This window comes from Aulostomus chinensis, chromosome 10 (assembly GCF_037954235.1).
Source record: "Aulostomus chinensis isolate RoL2024-O1b breed Wild chromosome 10, RoL_Achi_v1.0, whole genome shotgun sequence".
Taxonomy (NCBI): Eukaryota; Metazoa; Chordata; class Actinopteri; order Syngnathiformes; family Aulostomidae; genus Aulostomus; species Aulostomus chinensis.
Window position 1 is genome coordinate 9,923,772 of NC_141329.1, and position 22,512 is coordinate 9,946,283.

Sequence of the window (22,512 nt, forward strand, 5' to 3'; positions counted from 1 at the left end):
TATTGTTAAAATGGCACAGTTTCAACACACAGTCCAGACTGCAGAAGCCCTATTGGTTGCATTTTTTTTTCTTTCTAAATATTTCATGGACTAATTTTAAGGTTTCAAACAAAATTTTAAAACAGTGCCAAATTTTTGGTGCGTCTTTTCTTCAAAAAGCCGTTGTATATTTTTCGCCGCGCGACACGCTACAATTGCGTAGGATGAATGGTTAAAGCTTTGAGGACACATTTTCTTCAGTGGACCACCCACGCTAACCTCCTGACAGAAAGATCTGGTTTGAGTTTGAAAACTGGAAGGAACATTGAAATTGAAGGGAGACTTTTTTTTTTTCTTCAATTTGTGAAGTAATCTGCTTATTCTCCACACTGCTGAAACAGAAATAGACTTGGACCGCTCTCATAAGCAGCACTCGTGAAACATCTCCGTCTGAGTCATACCTCGCTCTGGTTCTTGGCCGTCGCACCATGACTTTGTGCAGCACTGGAAACAGAGCCCGTTCATTTATACCCAATTACACAACATGTTTCTAATTTGTTTTTCTACACGTGCAGCGACCAATTCATAGCCGACGTCGTACGTATGAAAGTATGTTTTGTGATCGTAGCAAAAAAACAAACAAAAAATTCTAGCAGTATTTAAATACGTGGAAGGGAGGGTTATGTTTAGATGGGGACTAGCTATGAATAAGGATGACGAAAGATAAAACGCGACTTCAAACTATAAACTATCTACGGACTCATGATATATGTCACAGTTTCAGGGTGGCACCATGGAAGCAGTGGCGATGTAAACAATTGGGATGCAATGGCGGTCTTACAAATTACCTGAGGAGAGCAGGTGGAGCCAAGTGCCAAAAAAAAAAAAAAAAAAATCACTGGCAGAGGCAGGCCTGCACTGGTGAGTGGATGGAATTTAAGGAAAAATAAAGCAGGTTCCATGCAGGAAAATAAACAGGTGGGGGAATAGGAGGGCAAGAAAAAAAAGGAAGAAGAAGGAGGAAGAACACAAAGACAGGAAGTTAAGGATAAGACAGCAGAGCCAAACTCCCCCAAAATAATGTATTTTACCTCTTAAGTGGAGAACTTACCGGCCCATCCACAGTCTGGTTTAAGAATAAAAAAATACTTAAAAAATCTAAATGTTATAAAAGAATATATGAAAAAAATAACCAAATGTAACAGTAGTTACATTCGTAGTGCGATTGATTTGTCCTCTGATTTTGAGGGAACCGGAAACGGAAGCAGGCGTCGTTAATTTGATTGTTGAACAAAGTGTTTTCCTTCAGGTGATGCAAGAGTGAGTAAATAAAGTTAATATGTTTATTTACGAGAAAAAAAATATGAAAGAAACGAGGGGAATCACTACAGCTTCTATTACCCTGTCCGTTCAGGCCGGTTGTCAGACTCATTCAGCCGTGAATGCCGCGGCGCCCTCCGCTCTCACCGGGTTCACCTGCGGATTTCGCCGCTATCGCTGACCAGCAGCAGAATTTGGACGTTTTTCGCTGCAAGCATGTCAAGGATGGTTTGCGCCTGTGTTTTCAACCAAAGTGATACAATGGAATGACGTCAATCACGAGGGCAGCAGCATCTTTATGGCACAGAGGTGAGCATCTGCAGGTAATCTAGATGACATCGAGGATAATGAATCAAGGAGCGACTGCATCGGGATTAAGCGACTCTGACACTTCTCCAAACAGCTTCGAGTCACTCTTGCAATGACGGCGACTTTGGAAAGAAACTCTGGCTCTTTGGACACTGAGGTCTGGACCAACACAAAACTCAGGCGTTTGGTTTGGCCTCGAAGACATCGAAGGTAGGCCTTGTTCCCCTCACGTTTTCACTGCCGTCAGTGAGGTTGGGTTGTGTGTTGCTGTTACGCGGTTTTTTTTCGTTGTTAATATTTTCAATTTTTTCACACATTCAACTGGATGTCAGGTTATTTTGTGTGGTTGGAAGTCATAGAAATGTGTGAGGTGTTCTGTGTTGATTGAGGCGCTCAGCTGGGGTGGTCGCCGACTTGGAGCTCCCTTTTTAATCGCTGATTACTGCAAGCAGCTGAGCGCTCATTCGCCGGTTTTTATGAACCGATATTGAAAGAAACGATGGCTGTGGTGGTGCGAAGAGGATCTGTACGACTGCAGTATCTCTTCTTACGTGTGATGGAGTGGGTTGGTCGTGGTGTTTGGGTTTATCTTTAATTGCATCTACTGTATGTGCACTTGAGGCCCTGTTTGCTCTGCCAGTGCAAATATATCTTCAACCTGAGTTGGAGATTGCAGCTTGAGCTCTGTTGTTTTGCTTTGGATGCGTTGTGTTTGGTGTCACCATCTGTGGAATACAGAACAAAGCAATGTCAACTGAATACTTTTCAACCCAAAACAGACCACAAACCATCTATTTACGCACTTTCCCCACTGAAAATGTATTTTCTTTCTTCACTTTTCAAGTACCTACTTCCTTGTGCTCCCGCCATTCCTTTAACTCCAGAATGCAGAAACTTTTCTTTTTTTTAAACACCTACGTAAAATATATGAGGTCTAGAAAAGTAGTTGAGAAAGATGTATAAGAAAAGTACCACTGTATTTTAAAGGGCTTGCTCCCAGTCAATCAGCTCTTTTTGTGTACGGCCAACATTTCCACCAGCTGTCATTATAATATTGTCATGAAAAAATACCCTTCGAACAAACCAATTAACGTAAAAATACCCTCAGATGATGTACAAAAAAACCCAAACAAAACCTTGCGATCATTCACATGGTTGTAATGCATCTCTCTCTTCGTGTCTGCTTCTCCCTTCACTCCACTGAAGAAGAGGTGATTGGAAGTGACAGCGCAGGGTAAGAGGGGTTTCCGCTAACATAAGACAAGGAGACGTCTGTGTGTGTGTGTGTGTGTGTGTGTGTGTGTGAGCCAGGTGACTAGATTAGATGTGGCTTTCAGGGGTGTCGGGGTTGTCAGGAGCCCCCAGCAGCCGCTATTAGCTGCGGAGGAGAGGGGGACAGAAGTGAGGAAGGGGTTGACAGTCTGTTCTTTGTATGGTCGGGAGTGAATTAGAGATTGCAGGTCATGAGGTCGTAGCTCAGGAGAGGATAAACGGGCTTTTTTTCTTACAACACGGGAACCTGTTCCATAACAAGTGATGAGTCATTTCAACCTCACAAGGTATTAGCCTAAGAATGTGGTGGTCTCATGATAAACATACTTTTGTGTTTTTGTTGAAGGTTTTAATTGAAATTCAGGTAGAAAAAGTTTGGCTTTTAGATGTGTTGGCTGCTTTGACTGTGTGTGTGTGTGTGTGTGTGTGTGTGTGTGTAAATGGACTGAGGCAGAGCAGTGTGTATAGATGAGATTCATATAGCCCATGCAGTCAAAACAACTTCAAGAAAGAAAAAAACAGTTATTGATCGGAGCAGCAGGGTGCCATATGATATCAATAATGACTCAATCACAAACACACACGCCCACACACACACACACGCACACACCATTCAACATGGAACCTATCGATTCTCTGTGGAGCACCAATTACTCAGGCCCTGAATGTATGCATGGGTTTATGGAACAAGCCATTCTGCTGCCTGTCATGCAGTCATCTCATGTTAACAGATGTGTAGGATTGATGGAGATTCGTTTCTGGTGCTGAATGTGAACCACAGCAGTTGCACGCAAGTTCAGAATTATATTTAAAGCTGTGTAGCACACAAATACTTCCATCGCAGTTTCTGTGTGGCGCAAACCTGTCAACAGTCACCGGCTTTTTCTTCGAAAAAAATGTGTCAAAGTAGCCACGTTGTCATTTCATCCATTTGACACTTGAACTCCAGGGGCCCTGCATCATAGAAGCAGTGTGAATTCCAACCCGTCATTTGTTTTACCTGCACGTCTGCAAGGCACATTCTCTCTTACAGCAAATTACTGCAAACACACTCACTGAAACAAATGATACATTTACACAAATATTCTGTGACAGTGCCACAAAAATACCCCTGAACCAAGCAAAGGTAGAGTAACGCAGCTGCTCCACACTATCTTACTGCAATTCCAAATAGCGCCACAAGGCAGCACCACCTCCTTTTATTTTGGTTGATGTGCTGGTCACTGCGTACACAGCTCTGCTACATGCTACTGCGCACACAGCTACGCAACAAGCTTTATGTCTCACAAACATGACACCCAGAACAGAGAACTCTCCTTATTCATGGGTCAGTGCAGGTTAGCTGTCTATGTGCCAACTGCTCATATATGACTAAAGACTATAGTGTCGTGGTGACCCAGGTTTCTATTGTTCGCGTGTGATATCACGCACTGAAGTGTCAGCATGGAATCCAAGCTGTATCATCAGTCTACTCTCTGAGCTAACCAGCTAACACCTGCTAGCACATGCCGATAGCCTCTTCCCTCATACCACTCCACCCTACACCGATAGCATTACATTAGCAACAAAATCCATCAGGCGGGGTCCCGGCACAACCACTTGGCTAGCTTCTGATTCTTTTTTGTGTGGACATAGGTTGCAATGTACATCTTGAAGTAGGACACCATCATTTCAGTTTTTGCTGGTCAAGCTTGTGTGAGACGGCTCTAATCTGATCTTGGCGTCAATGCTACTCTACATGTCAGCTAATGTGATTGATGTCTGTTATTACTATCTGTCTCTTATGCATGTCATTAGCTTGTGTTATACATCTGTGTTCCAACTCCATCGTTTTGTCTTATGTAAGCAGTTATGTTGGTCTTGTCCGTCAGCTTTATTCAAATAAGGCAATGGCTGATATTCGTACTGGTCACTGAATTTAATGCATTCAGGTTTATTGTTTTGGATCGTAGCAGCAGTCACGGGCAGAATTAAAGGTCTTAAATCCCTTAACGCTGTCAGAATTTCATTGTTTCTTTTGGAAGCAAATAGTTATCCACTTTGTCCAAGTCTGATGTTTTATTGACCTCTGCAACATCTTCACGGTGTTTTCCTCCTCTGCTCCCACAATTCATATGGCTGCTTTTTAATTTGATAAACGTATGTAATTCTTGGCATTTTCTGAAATGACTGATGCTATACGACCCACTTACTCTTACGTATGTTTAGGTTTTACTGAGGTCTGATATAACTTGGGTTCTGTCTTAAGTAGAAACTGATAAAACTGTCCATAAACACAAGCTTTGGACATCCCAGAAATGTCAAGGAATAGATAAGACAATTGCAAAATAAGGGCATAAGTAAAGGGAGTGATAGAAGGAGCCTTTAAATGATTTAATGCTTGCCCTGTAAAAGTTCCTCTGACTTCTACATTTACATGCCATCAACAGCAAGTACGTTTACAACAGTTACAGGTAATGCTGTACATTTCTCCTATATCCTTATTTCATCATGTGTTTTTGTGTTGGCTGACCATTGTCAAACACCCACAAGGTGAAACTGAATCCTTTTCCAGGATATAATCATTCTCCTTCATGTCACCATTGGGCTTAACACCAAATCACACCCTCCCGCCCACAACTGTCCTCAGAAGGATCCAGACATGCAGCTTTGACCTTATTGAATTTTGCTGGGCAAGTAAAACGGCCCTTGTCCTGTATTTCTACAGTGTGTAGACACCAGGCAACAGATTTTAATTCATACTAAACAATTTATGCTACACTGCAGCATGTAAAATTTATCATAAGGTGCAACACACATTTTCCACAGAAGCAAATGCAAACGTCAGCCTAGCAGGAATCTTCAGAATGCAGAGGGGGCCAGCTGTACATATTTAGCTTGGAGCTACCACGGACCGATAGCTAACAGCAGCTACGGCAACAGAACAGCACAAGTGTAAAAGCTCTCCAGCATGATTAGTATAATCCATGTCTTCTTTGTCTAGTCGCAAACTCAGTAATCAACAAACACCTCGATTTGAGGCGGCACGGCGGTGCAGTGGTTAGCACTGAAGCCTCACAGCAAGAAGGTTCCGGGTTCGAGTCCCGGTTCGGGCACAGGATCTTTCTGTGTGGAGTCTCCATGTTCTCCCTGTTCCTGTGTGGGTTCTCTCTGGTACTCCAGCTTCCTCCAAAGACATCAAGAGGGGACGAGGCTGATTGATACTCTAAATTGACTGTAGGTGTGACTGAGTGTGAATGGTTGTCTTTGCCCTTGTCTGTCTCAATGTGTTGGTCCTGTGATGGACTGGTGACCTGTCCAGGGTGAACCCCGCCTGTCGCCCATAGACGCTGGGATAGGCACCAGCCCCCCCGCGACCCTTACCAGGAATAAGCAAGAAAATGATGGACTTTGAGCTAAACACAAACTGTAACCTCTAATAATTGAAGGCTTTAAGGTCCTTCTTGGCTACCCTGAGCTAACCCACTATTCATATTTAATGTACATGTTGAATCTTATCAACCTCATTTTTCTCAAGGCAAGAAAGAGAACAATAACTTAACCCTGAATGTCAAAATAGTCTTTTTAGTAAGTTGTTAATAGTCTCTTTGGGGGTGTCCTGATAGTCATCTGAACTTGTGTATTTCTCTAAATCTGTCTAACATGTAGCAGCCCAGACACTTTGCACACTCTCAGGGAGCTTTTGGCCTTTTCAGGGTGTCAAAACATTTGCTGTAGATAAACCAAGTTTATGAACACTGGTCAGATTGTTAGAGGCTACAAAAAAGAAGTGCAGTTCTGAGACCAGCTAGAGATTTTTTTTTCCTTTTTTGCCGTGGATGTACAACAGCACACCGTAGTTAACATCAGAGGAAATATCACCCAGGTGTGTGCTATGTCTTTCTACCTGCACACAACTTGTTTTGCCCTTGTTTCTAACCCTACATCGCTGCGTCCTGTTCTCTCCGAATGAGATTCCCGAGGTCTTGATTTGATCTCCAGGCCTTCATTTCTCTTCTTGCTTTCTCCCCCGAGGTGCATTGTCTCCCGTCTGCTAACTCAGCTCTTTAAGTTGCAGCACAGCCTCCCCTACTCCTCATAATTCACAAAGTTTGCTTTAAAAACCCTCACACACACTTACGTATTGCTTCTGTGCTCAACCTTGGGAATAGACTGCGGGAAGTAGGGAAGTAAAAACGGAGAGACGGTGGGAGGAGAAGGGGGGGCTGTTCTCTAGTTCTCTCCCATGGTTCATAATTACCTGGCGAGTGAGGTGTGTGTGTGTGTGTGTGTCTGTGCGTGTGTGTGGTGTGACCCATTGGGGTGGTCCTGTAGCCTTTGTGCAGATTAAATGCTGATGCAGTGTGGAGACAGCTGGGCAGAGTGGAACTCAGGTCATTAAGGTTCTACTGGCAAGAGCAAAAACAACCATCCACACACGCATGCATGCGCGCGCGCACACACACACATTTTTCCCGCACGACTCAATGAGCCTTTTATTTTGCAAAACAGAGGAGGCTAAAAAAATGGATGAATGAAAACAGTGCTGGTGACAGGCTCTCTATGGGGTCTTAGGATAGAAGGATGAGGGCGAGAGGAGAAAATGTTAGCGGGAGGAGGAGGGGAAGGTGTCTCGAACAGCCAGACGGTCGGAGAAGTGTGTATTTATTCAAGCAAGAGCTTTCGAGTGGGTCCAAAACTAAGTGGGGGATTATGGGAGATCAGAAGAGACCCTCTACCACAACACCCGCTGTCCAGTGCAGCTCCCCCCCCCCCTCCATCTCTCCCCCTGTCAGCATGTACGTCCAGCTCTCACCTAGGGGTCCTGCAGGAACTATCGGTCTTTGTGCTATGAGGATACACCCTAGTGTATCATTTCTGAAAGGACACTTGCACAATCTGTTTCAAGTATAATATTTGTGAGTGGAGATTTGTGGTGGAGCTCAAACCACTTCTCCCCATTCAGCCAGATGGACACACCCATGAGTGGATATGAGCTGAAATGGGTTTGCATCTTCAAGAAGAGGTGCAGGTTATTCTGTTGATTTTAAAGTACTTATTTTGTATCATAACAGACAAGAATGTGGTATCTGACCATTATGTAAAACATCTTAATGTTACAGCTGGTGATGACTGACGGGCGCATTGTGTTGCACAACTCTATGATCCACTTCTTCAGGTTTCAGTTCCTTGTTGTTCCCCCTCCCGACACCCTCTGCAGAGTTAACCGCACTTGTTGCCCACAGCTCTTCATTCATCCCTCCCATCCAGATTTCGAACCGTCACGGTCTTGTTTGTAGGAACTGCAGCATAAACGGTTTGTTGATCTACATTTCTCTCTTTTAGTGCAGGGACATGCAAGTATGTATCCTCTTGTGTGACCTCTTAAAGATCTCGATTGTCCCTGAATTCACACTCACTCAATATGCACAGGTCAAAAGAAAAGCTGTGTATGTTTTCGGAGAGCTGTCTGCGTAAAAGAAAATAGAGTTCTAATGTTACTCTCATAGGGTTTTATGTCAACATTTGCGATTCAGCGAGGCTCACTGGTTTGCTTCATTTTGTGTTAAAAAGACGTGGTGTGACTGTTCCTGGTTCAGCGGGCGTCATTCACGAAATGTTCTTAAGCACAAATTTGGTTGTATTAAAGAAGTGACTATTCCTCAACTCTGCCTCATGTCTTCCTGACTAAATTCAAAGTCCCTGTGTCGCTGTGAGAACATGTCCCTCCATTTAGATGAGTTTCTTGCCAGGCTCTGCTGGCAGCTAAGACGCTAGCTACTGAAGCTAATGAGCTTTCACTTGACCTGAACGGCATGGTCCAGAATCAATGGGCTCTATTAGAAGCATGTTCCTCTCAACACCAAAATGGTGGTGGAGTTGAAGCTGGGAAAAAAAAAACGAACAAAAAAACCTGACTGCATGAAAAAAACAAAACAAAAACTTAAGATTGACACTGCACCCTAATCCAAACCTCAAAATCCAATTATAATTTTATGACTGTGTTTTATCACAGTGCACTTCTTCCGCTACAAGTGATTAATGTTGTTGTTTTTTTTAAATTCTGGCTTGATTTTCATTGTTTCTTTGTTTTTTTCCTGTGGCAAAAGTTAGTTCTCGTTTAAGCGCCGTACTGAAATTGTCAGAAGAACGTGGGTCCGTTGAGCATGCTGTGAATTTTCCGATATTTTTGTCATTTTTTTGAAAGGTAGTTAAAGGTTGCTTCACACACAACCAAAAGTAAAGGTCATTCAAGCTCCAGGGCGTCCAAAAACTCAGATTCTGGATCCCCTCTCAAGGACCCCAGCAGGTCCCTGGTCTCTTTCTTGGAGAAGCACTGCCTTAATGATTTATCCACCTCAAAGGGCAACTTTGCAACTGAGTTGGACACGGTTGTTCATGTGGGAACTGATAATTATTTTGCAAACTTTCTCCGATGGAGTCATCATGGGCTGTGGAGTCAGGTGGCTGAGGTGCACCACTGCAGCAGCTGTCAGGAGACGTGAAACAAACGCCCCTCTGCAGGTCTCCCGGCCAAAATTCATTTCATTAAATCAGTGATTTGTTTCTGTTTATGTGCTGCAGCATGGGGGGGGGGTTCGAGGGAGTGAGGGTGGATAAAAAAAGAGAGATAAATGAATGAGGGAGAGTGAAGCAAAGTATGTGTGAGAGAAGCAGAAGGCATCGGAGGAGCGATTAGTGCGGCTGTATCCATCATTGGGGCTGCGCTGCGCTGGTCGATTTCCACAGACACTGAGGAATCGTCTGGTCCCCATGCACAAACACACACAGAAAAACACACACACACACTCTCTGTTTCTCAATGTATATGAAACACCTTTACCATGATAGTTGAAAAATCCAGACAACGGAGGTCCAACTCAGGGTTCCTGCCAGTGAATTTACCCGTTCATAGTCACGGGGACGATGCTGACATGTTCACAGTCCTAGTTTAGCATGTTCCCTAATTAGCTAATAAGCTAAGTACGGCTGCTGTCTGATGCCTGTTAAAGGTCTGGGGAAAAAAATATCAAAAGTTTATTGAAGAGGCTGATGGGAGACTGCATTGCTGGCCTTAAAAAAGCTGAAGAGAAGGGATCAGTTGATGCATCCATCCTTCCACCCATCCCAGTCCTATCCCAGCTGGCATTAGGCGAGAGGTGACGTTCACCCTGGGTGGGTTGCCAGTCCATTGCAGGGCCATCAGGAACAATTAGGGGTTCAGTATCTTGCTCAAGGAGACTTCAACATGGCCACCGGGGGAAGTGAGGATCGAACCAGCGATCCTTCGGTAGCTAGATGGCCACTCTACCTCTGAGCCATGTCACTCCAAGTTGGAGCATGAAAAAGTCTTATGACTGCAAGACCAAAATGTTGAATTGATCTTATAATGGAGGCGACACGGTGGTGCAGTGGTCAGCACTGTGGCCTCACAGCAAGAAGGGTCCTGGTTCGAGTCCCGGCTCGGGCACAGGATCTTTCTGTGTGGAGTCTCCATGTTCTCCCTGTTCCTGCGTGGGTTCTCTCTGGTACTCCAGCTTCCTCCCACAGTCCAAAGACATCAAGAGGGGACGAGGCTGATTGATACTCTAAATTGACCGTAGGTGTGACTGTGAGTGTGAATGGTTGTTTGTCTACATGTGTTGGCCCTGTGATGGACTGGTGACCTGTCCAGGGGGAACCCTGCCTCTCACCTTAAGGCTCCTGGGATGGGCTCCAGCCCCTCCGCGACCCTTAACAGGATAAGCAGAAGAATATGGATGGACAATCTTATAATGAATGACAACAAATATTTGTTGAAGCTGAGGAAAAATAAGTGCTGATTATGACTGCATCTTAAAAGTTAAGTGATTTTTAAGAATGTGAGATTTGGAGAATGTTCACGTTTGAAGGGAGTTTCTAGCTGTAAGAACGAGTGGAAAAACAATGTTGGAGTGTGTAGTCAGCTAGAAGTACAGCTCTCTCAGTCAGACAGAGTCAACGTGAGGGAGAAAACCCTAAAACAGAGGCTGACTGTCCAAAGACCCTAACTGCTGAGGAGGAGCATCGCTGCCATGCTGAGGAGCAAACCAACTGGTCGATCACACAAGAAACGGCTCCCCAACCTTTCTGTCTTCATCGCTGCTGACGGTAAAAAGTCTAGAGTGGCATTCATCACACAGGCAGATGGATAAATAGTAGACTACCCTGATCTTGGAATAAAAATGATCTAGCGGTACTATTTTACAATTGGCCTAAGGATTTAGAAATGGTGGCAAGAGTTATTACTTAGACTGTAACAACGTTACGCGTTGTAAATGACTTCTCTTCTTATTTGTCATCCATTATTGTGAGGTTGCTCTTTGGAGAGATGAAGATACTACTGCATTCTTATATCTAGGTTAAATAGGCTACCAGATCTTTATATTTCAACACTTAAAAATGCATCGGTTTAAGGGAAATTAGGTTACAAATCGGTTCCAGCTGTTGTTGGTTTATGAAGTGATTACAATGCAGTTAATAGGTAACAAAACAGGAGTCATCCTCAAAGTAAAAAAAGAACAGACACAAATGATTTTTTTTCCCCAATGTTAGAATTTGATTACTTTTCACCGAGGATGATTTTCTTTTATGTATAATTGGTGTGCTTCATGTGTTTTCTCTTGAGGGGAAATATGAGTGAGTGAATCCAAGGGGAGAGTCAGTCTCTGTAGAACACGAGTCCACAGAGATGTGAGATTGCAACAGTCTTGTGTTGTGTGGCCAGTGGTGCAGAGATACCTGACCAGTCCAGGCTACATGCTGACCTGAGACCCAGCACACGTCAAGGGTTCTGACAGAGAACTGGCTCACATTTGTCCCAGATTAGACCTGAAAACGGTGTCTGGCTTGCGTATCGCTCTAAAATCCATCTTTTGGTCCAAATGGCTTTGCTGCTTTGCTCTGTAGCATGTTGTATTATTTTAACTCTTCTTTACCCTCTGACCCGCTTTCAGGAATTTTCGGTTTGCTTTCTGAATTCATGTGTGTGCGCTCACACCACTCGCCTGTCTCCATTTTTCATGCTGACATGCATATTGCATCGTCTGCAGTGTGTGTTTTAGACAAGTGTGTGTCTATGCAGGCATTCGCACGGTCATATGTGTGGGTTTGTGTGTCTTCTTAGGTGTGTGTGTGTGTGTGTGTGTGTGTGTGAGAGAGTTGACAGCTGGAGATCGATGTCTCTGTGTGCTCTCATAAATATGATTAAAGTTAGAAAGCGGCACTTAGCTCTCTCAGGTTGTGAAAACAAAAGCAAAACAGACTCAACGCCTAATCTTTATTTCATGACAATAGTGTGTGTGTGTGTGTGTGTGTGTGTGTGTGTGTGTGTGTGTGGGTTGCTTTGTGCATGATACGACTCATTCTATAACTCTGTGTCTCAGCCAAGGAAAAATGGCATATGAGTGTACAGTGTGGGCGTGTGTTTGTGTGTGAGGCTGCTGTGGCATGGGAACGATTAGAAGCCATGTGTGTGTGCACGCGCGTGTGTTCAGCTGACCCCTCTGGTGGAAACGGAAGGATTAGGCCAATTTGAACCTATTAGCCCTCCTTCGTCTGCTGCTCTTTCTCACTCTTCTTCCTCTCAATCTGAACCCTCACCCTCCTCGTGCCCACATCTCAGAACTCGCGGAACATTTTGTCGAGAAGGAAACACCAGCAGATGTGTAAAAGTTGTATCTCTCAAGTTTTTTTTTTTTTTTGGTCTGTGATAAGCAAGTGAAACTTAAATCACATCATCTTGCTGTCACCAGAACAACAAAAAAAAGCTACTGCAATGTCACCATTGGTCAAACAAAATTAAAAACTATGTTGACAATGTTTTTGTGGAGACTTGATTTTTGCCGTTTCCTTCAAAGTTGTCCTGCGGTAAAATATATTTCATAAACCAGGATGAGAATTAAACTCTGATGTAAAGGTCAGTTTCTGAATGTGATATTTTCGGTGGCCAAATTTAAAGGTCAAACCCCCCCCCCCCCCAAAAAAAAAACAGAAGTTCATCTATCAACAGTTAAAATCTGTTTTATACAAACATTGAAAAACTCACACTCTTGAAGTCACTTTTTCTGTGCTGGTTTGGCAATTCAAAAAAAAAATTGTTCTAAAGTAAAAGGAAAAGACGGAGGCAAAAACTTGGGGATGAAATCGAATGAAAGGGAAACACAGAGGGTGTGTTTCCAAGCTAAAAAAAAACAAAAAACAGAGTATGGAGAAAAAGTTTGTTCACTGGCGTCTGCAGTGGCGTCTGAGAAGGATTTATATCCCATCAGGGGCCAAGTCTGGCAGAAGGAAGGCGACAACGGCTCGGTAGTGCCGCGGCTCAGCGCCACGCATAAATCGCCCACCTGGAGGAGCTGCAAAGACTGGCATTAGTTGTGGCACCATGCCACCGGCCCGACAAGCCGTTTGTGTGGAAATGAGGGGAAGCAGGTGACGAAAATGGCAGGAATCAGACTCATCTGTTTTTCAGCGCTTGCCACACTGCACTGCCAACCAGTGCTTCGCAGGATCTGATAGAGAGATGTAAGGGACAGAGGTGATGAGAGGAAGGAGGAGAAGAAAGGTTTAATGGAACACAGGGAATAAGAGAAGAGAAGGGAGATTCCGAGGATGCTGATTGCACCTTAGCCCTGTTAATAAGGTCAGAGATGTCAAACAAGACAAATGTGCAATCTTCATGTCCAAGTGCCTCTTCGGCGTGTGTGTGTGTGTGTGTGTGTGTGTGTGTGCATGCACGTCTGTTTCCACTAAACCTATGCATTGGTCTCCTGAGTGGAGGCCTGAGGAGGGAAAGTTGGAAGTGACTTCGACACACACAGTGCGTTCCAGAGTTTTCCACCTTCTACAGACCTGGGAACACGACTCAGCACCGACACATGTGGAAAACGTCAAAGTCAACAGCACAGCGCTGCCAAATATAAACATTCAACCGGATTTTATTGTGCTTTCCTGATTATCAAGGCTTGGCGGTTCACTTGTTTCCTCATTCAGTCACTAAGGAGCTTACACATTAAATGTAACAATCCTGTTCTTAGCCTATTATTTCAACACCTGCCGCATAAGGCACATTTCTGTAACCTTTTAGGAGCACAGTAACAAGTAGAGACTGTAATACTATGATGGTGATGAAAAAAAATAATGATGATAACAATAATAATAATAACAGCTAGAATTGCTACTTCTGGTTAGCTTTTGGCTGAGTTGAGTATGGATAAATTAATCATGGGCTACCTCAGAATTTCAGAATGTCTTTAAATCAGATGGATCAAATTTTGATTGTGAAATGAGTCATTTCACCAGAGTGCGAACATACAAAGCTAAGAAGCAACGGCGAAGCAGGTTCTGTCTGATATTAGCCTTCCGCTAACAATAACAGGGTTAGATCATTTAACCATGTGACTCATCTCGAAACCTCCTGATGATATGAGAACAAATGGGTCAGTCTGTGAGACCGAAAAAAAGTCCTTTGCCAGATGTTATGTGAGGCCCTAAAGAAGTTGTCATTTATTATTTGTAATAATAATATTTGTAATAATAAAACCAAGTTAGAAAGTGCTTTACGTGGTTTGAAAGGAATAATGACTTTGCAATTAAAATCAGGCAAACCTGGCAAGTTCTCATCAATTAAGATACACCCTTGTAAAAAGTATGTGTTGAATATAGATTGACACACACTAAGCAGAATGAAGCTGCATTCATGCTTTTTGTCGAGGTTCTACTCCTCTGCCTTATGAATTTCAGTTTCGATACGTCTCCTTTTAGCTGTTTCGGTAAATATGAGGTCATAAACTCACTCTTATGGCTAGAGGATTCTCTAGTCTCTTATTATCAGTGTCTCGATGCTGAAAGGTCAGGCATTGGAATGCTTCTACTATTTAATTTATTTTTTTAACAAAACAAATGAAGCACAGCAATGAACAGACACGTGCTACTACATTCAGCATATTAGCTTCATTCGTGTACATGCTGCGCCTTGTGTGCCTACTCACGCGCTCATATTTTTGGGAAGCTTCTCTTCCACAGAAGCAAACCATTTTAAAATCACAAGACTCCCAAATAGAGTTGAAATGCTGAATACTGAAGGAGTCCTAAAACCCTGAGGTGAATTGGCATCGGAGAGCATGTGGTTTGCATATCGTCCCAGACAGGTAGGTCCTTTCTTGTCAGCCATATTTCTATTGTATGACAGGGTTTTAGATGTTTTAACCATTGCCTTAAATGTTACTTCGTTGAACTGTCGGAGGGCTGTGGGTGAAGCACGAGCCGGGGACAACTTCTCTGGTGTAACTCGAGCCACTTTCATGTCGGAAAATAAAGACGCTGGACAACTGAACACCGACAACTAAAGCGACATCTCAAATCTTACATATCACTCTGCCAATCTTAATCATAACTCACATATACCTGCCAGTATAGTGCACCGTATTGTATAGTTCCAGATGAAACTTAAACTGCAGAAAACAATATTTAGAAATGTAGTTGCAATTAATTAAATTATCTGAACTCAAAATAATTGCAAAATAAGGCAATCTTACACTGTTTGTGAGAATGAGCGAGCCTATTTTTACGTGATATGAAGCAATTTGCTGGTGTATTCAAATGTTAAAGCAGCTTTAACTCCTATCACATTTCTCCATCATAATATTTCTAAAGTAACACAATCCGCAGGAGAAAATTAAAATCTACAAATGACTTCATCAACTGCCTACTACTCTGTCAAACAGTAAAATGACAATGAAAACATTCGCAGAGATGTTTCTTTTCAGAATTTGATGGAGCCTAAACACTTCCAGCAACAGGAAGATATATATATATATATATATATATATATATATATATATATATATATATATATATATATATATATATATATATATATATATATATATATATATATATATATATATGAACGGCATACAAACGCTCGCATGCAACATGAATGCATCCATTCACACGGACACATCGTGTTCTCCAACTGCACAGAAACACACACACACACTCACACACACACATCCACAATCTAGGAACTCCATTAACATTCAAGTAGAGTTGAGTCTGGCGTGGTTCTGTGTCAGCGCTGCACCGACATCAAAGAGACGAACAGAGAGAGAAAGAAAAGCCAGGGAGAGAAAGAAAGTGACAATGAGAGATGGAAAGGAGGAGATTGAAAGAAGTTAAGAGTGGAAGCTTTGATATTTGATGCAAGTGAGACACGATGACAGGAATGAAGGAGAAGTTTGGAGGGGGGGGGGTATTGGGGGGAGGGGTTTGAAAAGTGACAATTGGATAGTTCACAGAAGACAAACTTCAACCCGGGGCACAGCCGTGACAAGCTCAGAGCGCTGATCACCTCTGCTGTCTGTTAGAAACTCGGCAGGAGGAATCAAAAAACAGAGGCAGCCTGGTGGATCAGAGCAGCAGCGGCGTCACAACACGGAGCTCGACTCGCCGTAATTACTTTTGTCTCGTCAAACATCAAAGTCAGCCTGCAGTAGCCTCCCTGTCACTCCAATTAGCGACGTGAGAGATGTCACAGCGGAGGCTAGCAGGTTTCTAGGCTTCAGCAAGGTTACGTAACAGGTGTTAGTGTGCATGTGCGCGCGTGTGATCTAAATATGACAGCAGAGCCCCAACCCACCTCGGAGCCAGACTCACCGGCTCACTGTCAACTTGTCACCCAGATGATGACACCTGTCTGTGTGTGTCTGTTTGTTTTCACGTGTGATGTCTGTGTATAGCTGAAGGAGCTACAAAAGAACATTACTGTGAATCAGGAGTAAAACAATCACTTAGAATTACAACTTAATCATACATGCCAATCACAGTTGTGTTTCATTGCAAGAAAAACATGTGCGACACAAACATGCAACCTCAACCAGGAGTCACTGTTGTTCTTTCAGTAATAGTTTTAATTCCACATGACTCTTTTCACTCCTTTAACCAGATTTTTCCAGCAATCAGGAAAATTTTGGAGCGCCGTAGTCGTGCAGAGGAGGCCGATGAATCGTCTGTTTGTTCCGGGGGGGGGGGGGGGGGGGGGGTCATGCTGCTCCAGCAGGTTGATTACTGTCATTTCTTTTGCTATACAACTGAGGCAGCCATATAAGAGATAAAAGCCCTCATAAATACATAGAATAATATTTCAGTTTGAGTTTGGCGTCTAGGCTCCGACCTCATCATTCTCTGCGTGTGTCTGCATGAAGAAATTAGGGAGTGATGAGCAAATATATCAAAGCCCCCTGGTGGACCCTCATTTGAGTGTTGATTAAAAAAAACAAGAAAGAATTGATTAGCTTTCAGTTTTTCAAAAAGAAACAGAGACTTTGTTTTTTTTTTTCTTTCTTTCATGTGTTTATTTATTTTATATTTTTTCATAATCATAACCCAAAATATTCTGGGGGTCTTGGAAAAATGAGTGAAACTGTTCAAAAACGCTGGTGGTGTCTGGTAACTTTAAAGAGGAAATGCTGACATTGAATAACTTGTGCTTTTTTTTTCTGCTGACTGTTATGGGCCCAAAGGTCTGTGCTTTGAATGCTGTTCAGTTCTGCCACTGTAGTAATGGCAGCATAGAGTATAACCCTAATATCTGCAGGTGGATTAGTCCAGGGGTTCCCAAAGTGGGAGTTGGGACCCTTTTGGGGACTTGAGGTTCATCACAAGGTGATTTCGAGAAATCCATTAAGTTTCGCAGTCATCACACAAGACTGTTTCAGCCATGATAATTATAAAAGATAAGGATAGGACTTACATTTGAAATAAATTGCAATTTGTATTTGTTTGGGCAGGCCTGTTTGGTGTTTTTGTTGTTGTTGTTTTTAACCCTTGGATGCTTCAGCCACTTCTGGGTTGTTGGAGGCTGAAAAGTTTGACAGGATCCTGCATGAGTCGAAAGTCGAAGTCGACCTGCTGTCAGAGAGTTATTAAAAAAATTGTACAGGCACTATATCAAACAGCAAGTGTCATATATTCAATAAGTGAGGTGACAGTTAAGATGTTATCTCCGTCTTATCAATGTAAATGTTGACCTTTTGGACATTTTGTCAATTAGTTGGTTTTGATTTTATCTGGGATCAAACGTCACCACCACAAAAAAGCACCTTTGAGGCGGGGGGGGGGGGGGGGGGGGGATCCTGAAACAGATTGTTCACTTGGATTAATCTCAAAATAAGTGTTTTTCTCAAAAATAACTTTAAAACCGGTTTGATCACTGCAAGTACTTAAGCCAGTATAATCAGTGACAGGACCAAAACAATGACAGAGGAGGGGTAAAAGCAGTGGCACTGTGTTAAAGCAACAACGAAAAACTGTATTTGTGACTCAACAGCTGACGGCATCCATCAAACTGCTCGCTCTCCCCATATCCCAACTGTAAACTGGTATGTGTGTGTGTGCGTGTGTCTGTGTGTGTGAGCGTGTGTGTGGGGTGGAATGGATAAGTGATTTTAGTTGAAGAGGCTTTGGGGCTCAACCAGCACATGTCACTCAGGCAGCTGCAGATCAGCGGGGATCCTGAGATCTGCCGAATGGATGATTGAAAGAAGGGCTTACATGCGCGTACACACACGCACACACACACACATGCGCGCACATATGAAGAGGTACATTCTTCGACACACAATATTCTCCTTGTCCCTCCTTGATTATGCTGGAAACTGGATGTAGCTGATTGCTGGGAGCAGTGTGTGTGGTTGAGGTTGTGGTGTGTGTGTTCGTGTGTGTGTGTGTGCGCGCGCGCGTGTGCGTGTGTTAACTTACAGACTAAACAGTAATTGAACACTGCTGCTTGTCTCGTCTGTGTGAGAATCTGTCACACCCACCTCAGTCAACAGAGGGCACTCTAACCCCTTTGTGTGCACCCGCCTTGTCAGACAGTGACACACACGCACACACACATCTGATTCCCTCTGAGCTTTCCCTCCCCACCGTCACTTCTCCATTATCTCTGGTTTCATTCTTTTGTTTACTGAAATATCGACAGTAGTTAAAGTAAATCCCTACACACAGAAACAGCTCTATTAGTCCAAGATTTGTGAGCAGGTTTGCACTCATCTGGCACATATTTAAAAAGGTGCTGAGCTTTATTTTGTTGACAGTAGCATTTAGTAATCTCGCTCTATTTGCGCAGGTGGTGATAAGGGACAATGCCGACATGTTTAGTTTTGTTTAGGTACTATAAATAGTAACACATTAGCTGGTGGCGAGCTGGCAGACAACACTGCTGTTTATGCTGTTGCCATTAGAGCACTTTGTTTGTGTGTGTGTGTGTGTGTGTGAGAGAGAGAGAAAGAGAGAGAGAGAGAGACGCAGAAGTAGAAATGTCTGTTTTTAGTCTGTCTCCACTTGACTGTGTGACTGTGTGTGTGTGTGTGTGTGTGTGTGTGTGTGTGTGTGTGTGTGGTTTTGTCAATATCCGGCGTCGTGTTTACAACTGGGAGTAAATTCTAGGGCCAAAATTTCCTGTCTCGTGGCGTGCTATCACACTGGCCAATCTGTGCATGTGTGTGTGTGTGTGTTCAAGTGTTGATCATTTGATCATGAAGTGCTCCCAGTATCGCCGCCCTTCTGATTTCTCTGAAAACTGTCCCTCTCTTTGCATTCATCCAAGAGGATCCTTCTTCCTTTCCCCCCCTTTCAAAACTTCTCTCTCTCTCTTTCTCTCCCCCTCTCTCTCTCGTTCCACAGTCCTAATTACCCACACTCCTTGGAGTGGCCCCTCCTTCAGACCCTTTGAAGTTATTTTAGCGCAAATTCTACTTAGCTACACTGCAGACAAAACAGGGAAAAAGGGCTATGTTCGAGGGCCTCTGGAAATATGTGCGTTTCATTTTGTTAACTGAATCACCAGTGTCTCCTGTTCCATATGTGTTTATATCTAAGTGAATGTGTATACAAGTGAAACCAGCGGAGTGTGTGTGTGTGTGTGCATGTGTGTGTGCGTGTGTGATTGGTGGATCAGACTAAAATTGACTCCATACTCTATTTTGAGATTGTATCTGTATATCCTTGCATGTTTACATATGGTGTTTATATGTGTGTGTGTGTGTAATTCTAAGGACCATGCATGAATGCCGGCCTTCTAAGCGCCCGTTGAATGGCCTGACTGCTCGTCACGCTTGTGTTGGAGTGAATGGCCACAGTAGAGCTGCACAAAGCCACTTGCTGTCTCTCTGTCATTATCAGGAGTGCCCCCCCCCCCCACAAAACGAACTAATATACCGACAAACACTATTAAAAATGCAAAAACACAGGCAGAAATGACACACAGTTGTAACACACCCATACTTGAATGAAAGTTGAAGTTTAAGGAAATATTAACCACAATCAGCATTCAAGGTATCGTTCATATTTTGTTTTCAATTTCAAGAGGCAGAATAAGATGGATGTATTTGTAACCTTAATCTTTAGTAGAAGTTGGTAAAACAAGATCAACTCCACATCAACACTATTTCCCCTAAAACATACAAATAAAGATCAGAAGTAGCAGCACAACCCTAAACAACTTACTTTACTTATTCGACTCTTGCCTACTCCTCCGCTATAATTTGTCAGTTTTTTGTGATTGTGCTGTTCCCACAAATGTTGGGTAAAAGTTTTGGAGACAGTCCTCTGTAGCCATCAGCAGATAGTTGAACAGCTGAACTGGCCCCCAACACACTTAAAGCATCCCCGTTGGCTTTAAATACCAGATGCTGACTTATGCAGACAAAGTCTTTATGTGCAGAAAACCATTAAACTTGGGGAAATACAAGTTGCAGACACTCCAAAGGCTTAGAGGATGACGTGTATTTGTGGAATATTTATGGAGATTTGTCATGTCAGTTGTACAGTACAAAGCTTTTTAAAAAAATTTTTTTTAAAGCAACCTCTCCCTCCGCTAAGTATGAGTTGTGTCCCAGTAAGATACGAAAAATAGACCTGCTGTGAAAAACTAGCGATGTGTTGCATTGCGATGACTATGTTCTGCATTCCAAATGTCTTCAATGTGAATGTAGCTGCACTTATTGCAATCATCTGCTGTTGTTGCTGTGCTCGCATTATGGATGGACCCTGTGTGTTTGAGGCCTAAATTTCAGTCTGCCTGCACTTTACTGGAATGAGGACCAGTGCTGCTAGCAAACATGCTATCAACTTTTGATTTGCCCTACTTAGGCTTCTGCAAACTGGCAAGCTAGACTTCATTTAGTCAAGGGGAACCTTGTAAGAATCAACCATTTATGGGCCTACACGTCATTGCAATCCTGGTAAATCGATGGCAGCCTCAGTGTTTGTCCCACATTGTAGAAAGCAGGTGACATTAACAAACAGCTGTCTGTCTTTCACAAACAAGAACTGCTGGTCCTGCCTGTGACTCTCAGCACTCAGTGTTAGCTGTGATTAGCCTAACATACAGAGTTATGAGTGGAACACAAGGAGTTGTAGAATAACGCGGCCCACATATGGGTCAAATCACAGCTAACAACGCCGGTCCTCCAACCTGTTCCTTTACTGCTATCTTTCCCACCCTTTAAGTACTCACAAATTTTTGAGGTTTTATTCCTCCACCACTTTTCTCCTGTTTACAAACTTTGCCTGTTCACAAATTAAGCACACCGTCAGGTAAAGTTTGCGTCCTCTTTATCCAGCCATATGCTCAGTAATCCACAAACACTTGGATTTGAGTGAAAAACAAACGATAACCCTTTGGGGCATGAACAAACATCCTCTTGCAGATGCTCTCATAAAGTTTCCATCCCTGACAACTTCAATGGTAGACCGTAGGAGAGGGTGTGACTGCAGAGAAATACACTGAACAGTATTGATCTTTTTGTTTGTTTGTTTGTTTGTTTGTTTTAGTTTCATTGTCCAAACAAATCAAAACAACCAAAAGTTGCTAAAACTGTCTTTTAATTTGACTTTGTCACGCATTTAAAAGTTTAAATTGGGGCCATGTAGATGCTGCTGCTGCTGCTGCTGCTGTATGAATGCATGTGTGTTTACATTTGTCAAACATAAATCTGTGTAATTCAAAAAGTTTCTGTTCTTTTTCCTCTCATGCATGCATTCAGCAATGCAATCGCGTTGTTTCTCAGAGCTTAGCAGGGTGTTAATTATTTCCTAAAGTATCTTAAGTGTGGAGGGACTCTCCGGGGTAGCGGAGGAGTAACAGCTTCTGCATGCGAGGAAATGAGGGTGTTGAGGTTGAGAGCCACGCTGTGAGGGTTTGAGGGAGAAGTTGTGAAACAAGGCGATGAGGAAGAATTAAGTAGGAGTGGGCAGCGCACGCACAAGGGGTGAGGAGACTGTTTACCATTAATGAGAAAGAAAAAGCAGGAGAATGACAGGACTCTGGATTTAGGAGACGAGTGCCAAGGTGTGCTGGGAATGTCCAATATTTCCCATCCGACTCTGCCCGCACCACAAACCAGGCTCAAATGAGAAACACAAACACTTGGTGCTGCGGGCCAGAGAATATACAATAGTGCTTCCTTTGCAACCCTGGAGGTTTTCCAGCTTTTTCTTCTCTCCTGAGTTGCACTTACAGTAAGCTCACACAGTGTCCTCTGAAGAATGGCTGTGGTCAGGAGTGATCGAAGAGGACGTCCTGGTTCACCACACTAGATTATTGCAAAGTACTTCAGTCCGGCTGTGTGC

General features: G+C 43.2%; 1 long non-coding RNA gene across 1 annotated transcript in view; it reads left to right on the forward strand.

Annotated features, from left to right (window-relative positions):
• Nucleotides 1-1,227: 1,227 nt before the first annotated feature.
• LOC147254356 (uncharacterized) overlaps nucleotides 1,228-22,512 on the forward strand; it is a 143,365-nt gene continuing 122,080 nt past the window's right edge. The window contains exons 1-3 of the long non-coding RNA XR_015118036.1: nucleotides 1,228-1,299; nucleotides 1,394-1,608; nucleotides 1,703-1,818. This is a non-coding gene — a long non-coding RNA (uncharacterized LOC147254356). The remainder of the gene's footprint in view (nucleotides 1,300-1,393; nucleotides 1,609-1,702; nucleotides 1,819-22,512) is intronic.